Source organism: Orycteropus afer, unplaced genomic scaffold (genome assembly GCF_000298275.1).
Source record: "Orycteropus afer afer isolate SDZICR_OR568_19922 unplaced genomic scaffold, OryAfe1.0 scaffold00182, whole genome shotgun sequence".
Lineage (NCBI taxonomy): Eukaryota > Metazoa > Chordata > Mammalia > Tubulidentata > Orycteropodidae > Orycteropus > Orycteropus afer.
In genome coordinates this window covers 3,645,925-3,652,619 of record NW_006921769.1, presented here as the reverse complement: position 1 = coordinate 3,652,619, position 6,695 = coordinate 3,645,925, and positions in this window count along the sequence as shown.

The following is a 6,695-nucleotide window of genomic DNA, read 5'->3' as shown; positions in this document are numbered from 1 at the left end:
AACAGACTATCAACTGCTCATATGCAAGTTTAACTTGAAATTGAAGACAACTGAAACAAGTCTATGAGAGCCAAAATATGACCTTCAATATATCCCTCCTGAGTTTAGAGACCATCTAAAGAATAGATTTGATGCATTGAACATAATGACCAAAAACCATAATTGTGGGATGACATCAAGAACATCATCCATGAAGAAAGCAAGAGGTCATTAAAAAAAATGAGAAAAAAAGAAAACACCAAAATGGATGTCAGAAGAGACTCTGAAACTTGCCCTTGAACAGAGAGTAGCTAAAGCAGATGGAAGAAGTGACAAGATAGAAGAGCCGAACAGAAGATTTCAAAGAGCAGCCCAAGAAGACAAAGTCAATTGCTGTAATGAAATGTGCAAAGATCTGGGGTTAGAAAACCAAAAAGGAAGAACATCCTTGGCATTTCTCAAACTGAAAGAATTGAGGAAAAAATTTAAGCCTCAAGTTGCAATATTGAAAGATTCTATGGGCAATATATTGAATGATGCAGGAAGCATCAAAAGGATATGGAAAGAATACACAGAGTCACTGTACCAAAAAGAACTGGTCAATGTTCATCCATTTCAGGAGGTGGCATATGTTCAAGAACCAATGGTACTGAAGGAAGAAATCAAAGCTGCACTGAAGGAATTGGTGAAGAACAAGGCTCCAGAAATTGATGGAATACCAATTGAGATGTTTCAACCAACTGAAGCCCTGCTGGAGGCACTCACTCAGTTATGCCAAGAGATTTGGAAGACAGCTACCTTGCCAACTGACTGGAAGAGATTCATATTTGTACCGATTCCAAAGAAAGCTCCCACAGAATGTGGAAATTATTGAACAATATCATTAATATTGCACGCAAGTAAAATCTTGCTGAAGATAATTCAAAAATAGTTGCAGCAGTATATTGACAGAGAACTTCCAGCAGTGTAAGTTGGATTCAGAATAGGATGTGGAACAAGGGATATCATTGCTGATGTCAGATGGATCTTGGCTGAAAGCAAAGAATACCAGAAAGATGTTTGCTTGTGTTTTATTGACTATGCAAAGGCATTTGATTGTGTGTACCATAGCAAATTGTGGGTAACATTGAGAAGAATGGAATCCCAGAACACTTAATTGTACTCATGAGAAATATAATGTTGTTGTTGTTGTTATGTGCCGTTGAGTCCGCCCCGACTCATAGCGACCCCTCATTGGGTTTCCGAGGCAGTATCACTACGGGAGTAGGATTGCCCAACCTTCCTTCCGAAGAGTGGCTGGTGGGTTTGAACCGCCAGCCTTCTGGTTAGCAGTCAAGTGCTTTAGCCACTATGCTACCAGAGCTCCTGAGAAATATAACAGTATTATTTATATAAATTACATTAAACATGTAATGTTCACATAATATATATATATATATATATATATATATAGAGAGAGAGAGAGAGAGAGAGAGAGAGCATAAATAAAATGATATATAGTCTGGGCTATCATGTCTGGCTTTTCCCTTAACATTGTACATCTGAGATTTATCCCTGTGAAGAGCAATAATTGTTTTCTTTACAATTCTTGTGTGTTGTTATTGTTGTTGTGTGCTGCCAAATCGGACCCTTCTCATAGTGACCCCTTCTTGGGTTTCTGAGGTGTTATCATTACAGAAGTAGATTGTTCAACCTTCCTTCTTGTGTAGTATTCCACTTTATGAGTATATCACAGTTTATTTATTCATTCTACTATAAATGAGTGCTTAAGATTTAAGGTAGTTTCCAGATTTTGAATAGTATGAATATTACTATGAATATTCTTAAATTTATTTTTTGGTGTACAAATATATGCATTTCTTTGGGTATATCCTCTGATATGCAACTTCTAAAACAAAAGATATTATCAAAGACTCCAGAGACAGATGAAGCTGAGGAGATTTGAGATGGCATATAAGAGATATCTGATCCAATTATTAAGGTTGAACACCTTGTCATCTGTTTATCGATTATTCATATCAATTAAATGAGTTAGGAAATTCCTGTTCATGTTGTATGCCCATTTTTAAATGGAGCTACATGTCTTTTTCTTATTGACTTGAAAGGGTCCTATGTATACTCTAAATTTGAGTCTTTAGAGTCCCTGGGTGGTGCAAACGGTTAAATACATTTGGCTGCTAACTGAAAGGTGAGAGGTTTGAGTCCACTCAGAGGTAACTTGAGTTGAAGAAAGACCAGGAGACCTACTTCTGAAAAAGATCAGCAACTGAAAATCCCATGGAACCCAGTTTTCCTCTGATACATACATAGGACTACATTAAGAAGAGCTGACTTAATGGCAACTGATTAGTTTGATTGGTTATATGATTGCAAATATCTTTCTCATTCCTGTCCCATTCTATCTCTCCTCTCCTTCTAGAGGTCTCATATCATAAAATTATTCTTTTTCACCATGTTTCAAAATAATTTTTATCTGTTTCTCCCTTTAGTCTGATTGTTTTTTTTTGGCTCTACCTTCTAGTTTACCAATCTTCCCCTTCAGGCTGTCTAATATGTTATTAAATCTATATATTTTCATTTCAGGTATTAATTTTTTTTATTTTCAGTTTAGAATTTCCATTTTATTTTGTATTTCCATTTTATCCTGTCCTGTACTGCAATTCTGATCACATCATATAATTTCTTAAACTTACTAATAAAAGATACTTTAAATTCTATGTTCAAAGACTACAATACTTGGATATTCTATGTGCAGGTTTCTATTTTTTTATCTCCTGATATTGATTCATCTCATATTATTTCTGTTATACCTGATAGTTTCTTTTGTTGAGTGTCAGATGTTGAATATGAGGTTTTCAACTTTCAATGATACTTTTCCTATGGGCAAACAATTAGAATAGCAACAGATCTCTTTAATCTAATCATAGATTGGGCTATTTCAGAGCTGAGCTTTAATCTTTGTAAGGGCTTGTTTAGTTCCAGTTCCGGCTGCTCCTCTTGTTGTTGTTAGGTGCCATAGCTCTAACTCATGGCGAGTGTTATATCTAACAACACAATGAGCCTGTGCCAGGATCTGTGCCATTCTCATGATCACTAGTATGTTTAAGTCCATATTCATAGTGTATAATATTTCTGAAGTCTCACCTGAAAGCTAGGGACTGTGTCTTTGGTAGATTTTGCATTCCCCGCCCCCTCCCCTTCAGTCTTCTAAGACTGGTAAAAGTTCTCAACTTCTCAGCCCTTCAGTACTGGTTGTGAACTGGCAAATCCCTCAAGAGGCAAAGCTGGCTGTAGGCTTACTTATTATGCATTTTTTTCTCACTGGGATTTTGGCACTTTAAGTCATAGCCACCTGAGTAGGTCTCTGATACTTCCAAGTAGATGTTCTGTAATATTTGAGCCAGTGTTTCTAGCTATTCTAGGAAGGATTGTTGGTCTGCAAAAGCTACTCTGACATTAACAGATGTATAAAAATAAAAATGTCTATCACTCTTTGTGACAGCTCATGATTTTTCACAAAATACAAGTTTCCTAATGTTAAAAACCATTTTTTTTTCTGCAGTAAATTGTACTTATATTGAGCCCAAACCCATCATGTGGTCCTGTCCTCATTGAAGTTGCAGGGAAAAAAAAACAAAACTTCCGTCATTAATAGCAGAAACACTTATTTAAGAATTTGTTTATTTGTTGTGGTAGCTACCACTGCTTGCTTCAGTGTATTGGCTGCAAAATTATTAAGTTCAGGTGTTAAAGGAACAGCAGATTTAGGAATTTAGTGAGTCTTCCAACAGGCAGCCAGGTAGCACCTAGTCATTTCTTGACTGTTGTTCTTGATTTGTAGGTTTACTAGTGCACTGTAGGGTGTGCGCCTTCAGGGACATTTACTAGCTTTGCTAGAATTTTTCACCAAGTGTCAGGAACGGCCTTGAATTTATCAAGTTCAAAGCAAAAAAAAAAAAAAAAAATGTATATAGTACTTCCTTTGAAACTAACCAAGTGCCAAGAAACATCTAACTGATACTATTTTGCTTTTTTTCTCTTTCTGTGCTTTTTATCTCTGTCAACCAACTTTCTTTTAATTATTTGTTCCTAGCAAAGTGACAGAACTGGGTCATTCCAAATTCTATGCTGCAGATAAAACTACTCTTGTGCAAGCCAGAATCCCAGGTGCTTTCAATAGAACAAAATTATCATTCAAGGCTGCACTTGACTAGATAGTGTGTCTCTTTGAGTGAGCAGAAAGATTACAGTGTTTTTTTATAGCTCTTTTTGAAAAGAGCAATGTCCATTTCTGAGCATTAAGAAAAAAAAAATACTTTCCAACTTGCTGTATTTCTTAAGACTAGTACTCATTGCTAAATTAATATTGATTTTCAATTAAGGAACATGTGTAAACTCAAATGTCCCATGATATGACAAAATTAGTTAATACAGTTATGAAGTATAAGGATAATCTATTTTATTTAGACCAGCATATTTATATTGAGTCCTTATTATGTTCCAGTTACTTTCCTAGAAGTTTTTGAAAGATGTAAAGATAAAACATAATTCCTCACCCCAAAGAACTTAATATAATAATAAGAGGCCTAACATAATTGAGGAAAAAAGGAGCACTGGCAGTATAGTAGTTAAGGCATGACTGCTAACCAAAAGGTCAGTGGTTTAAGCCCATCAGCCTCTCCGCAGAAGAAAGATGAGGGAGTTTGCTTCCAAAAAGATGTACAGACTTGGAAACCCAATAGGGGTCACTAAGAGTCGGAATCCATTTGATGGCCATGGGTTTTTGGTTTGGGGAACATACTTGAAATAAGGAATGCAGAAGCAAAGAGTTAAGATGCAGAAAACCAAAAACAAACTCTCTGCCATGGAGTTGATCAGGACTCATAGTGACCCCTCCTTGGGTTTCCGAAGCAGTGTCTCTATGGAAGTAGATTGCCCAATTTTCCTTCGGAGGAGTGGCTGGTGGGTTTGAATTGCCAGACTTCTGGTTAGCAGTCAAATGCTTTAGGCAGTACGCCACCAAATAAATTAAGAATGTAAAAAGTAGAACTCAAACTGAATCGTAAAGTATGGGTAGGATTTTACCAGGCTTATCTTAAGGATCACTTTCTCAGGAATGGTTTCTGACACTTCACAAGGTATAATCAACCTCCCACTCCCACTCACAAGTACTTCCTTTATGCCCTCCGAAAAAACTAAAACCAGACTCACTGTCATCAAGTCTGTTGACTCATAAGCCAACCAAAAATCAAACACTGCGGTTGAGTCTGATCCGACTCATAGGACCCCTCCTTGGGTTTCCGAAGCAGCATTACAATGGAAATAGATTGTCCAACCTTCCTTCATAGCCACCGCCATTCAGTTTCTGAGGCTGTAAATCTCTACAGAAGTGGATGGCCCCATCTTTTTTCTGTGGAGCGGCTGGTGGTTTGAACTACTGACCTTCTGGTTAGAAGTCAAATCCCTTATCCACTAGGCCACCAAAGCTCCTTCCTTTATGCCCTCCTCTTTTCTAAGTATGTTGTCTACCATAAGATCTACAACTCACTTGTTCACAGGTACATCTCATTCAATCATAATGTGAAATTCTTTAACTGGTCTCCAGAGTCTGAAATGGGGCTTGCATACTTAGCTAATTATATAATTAATGCACAGAGTAAAAAGAAAGGAAGGTAAGGATTCCAACTTGATATTTAAGTTGGCAGGATGGTGCAAATAGTTAAGTGCTCAACTGGTAACAAAAAGTTTGGCTGTTAGAACCCAGCCTTGGAAGAAAAGTCTGGCAATCTGCTTCTGAAACTTCACAACCTTGAAAATCCTAGGAAGTGTGATTCTACTCTGCACACAAGGGGTTGTCATGAGTCAGAGTCAACTCAACAGCAACTGACTTTTGGTATTTTTACAGGTTGGAATCCCCAAAAAGTAGATTCTTCACTGCACATTAGAATCACCTGGGAAGCTTTAAAAACAAACAAAAATTAGATTACAAAACATTTCATACATTTGCAAAAATAGATTCAACAGTATCATGAACACCCATGCACTTCTCAGCTCAGCTTTAACATTTATTAGCGCATGGCTGATGTTTCATCTACACAATCCACGCTCCTCTCTATATTATTTTATTATATTCTGGTGGAACCAGAAGGTCAGCAGTTCAAGCCCACAGCCACTCTGCAGAAGGAAGGTGGGGCAGTCTACTTCCACACAGATTAACAGCCTCAGAAAACCAGTGGGGTTTGCTATGAGTTAGAATGTACTCAATGGCAGTGAGTTTGCTTTTTCTGGTTTATAGCAGTAGCACTGATGCTCAGAGATCCTAATTTAAATGGTTTGGGTCTAGGCATCATATTTTGTAAAAGCTTCTCAGATGATTCTAATGTGTACCCAGGGTTGAGAATCTGTTTTCTAGAACAGCATGAAAAAATGTAGTTAGTGCACTAGAGTTAAGAAAGTTCAGGGTGGATTCTGGATTGATGTCCTAGTCAGATTAGAACCTATTTTAGGTGAAGAATGAAAATTTACAAGCGGCAAGGAAAAAAGCCAGATGGGTGGTGCTAAAACGGCAAGGAGGCCACATGTTCCGACCTCCTCTAATTCCACAAAGGGAAGACAGGGTTACCAGCAGTAACCCAAGGCCTATTACTGCCAGGCCAGACATGTTGCCTCCCTCCAGTCCTTTCTCCAACCGTTCCTCCCAGAGCACCCACCACCTC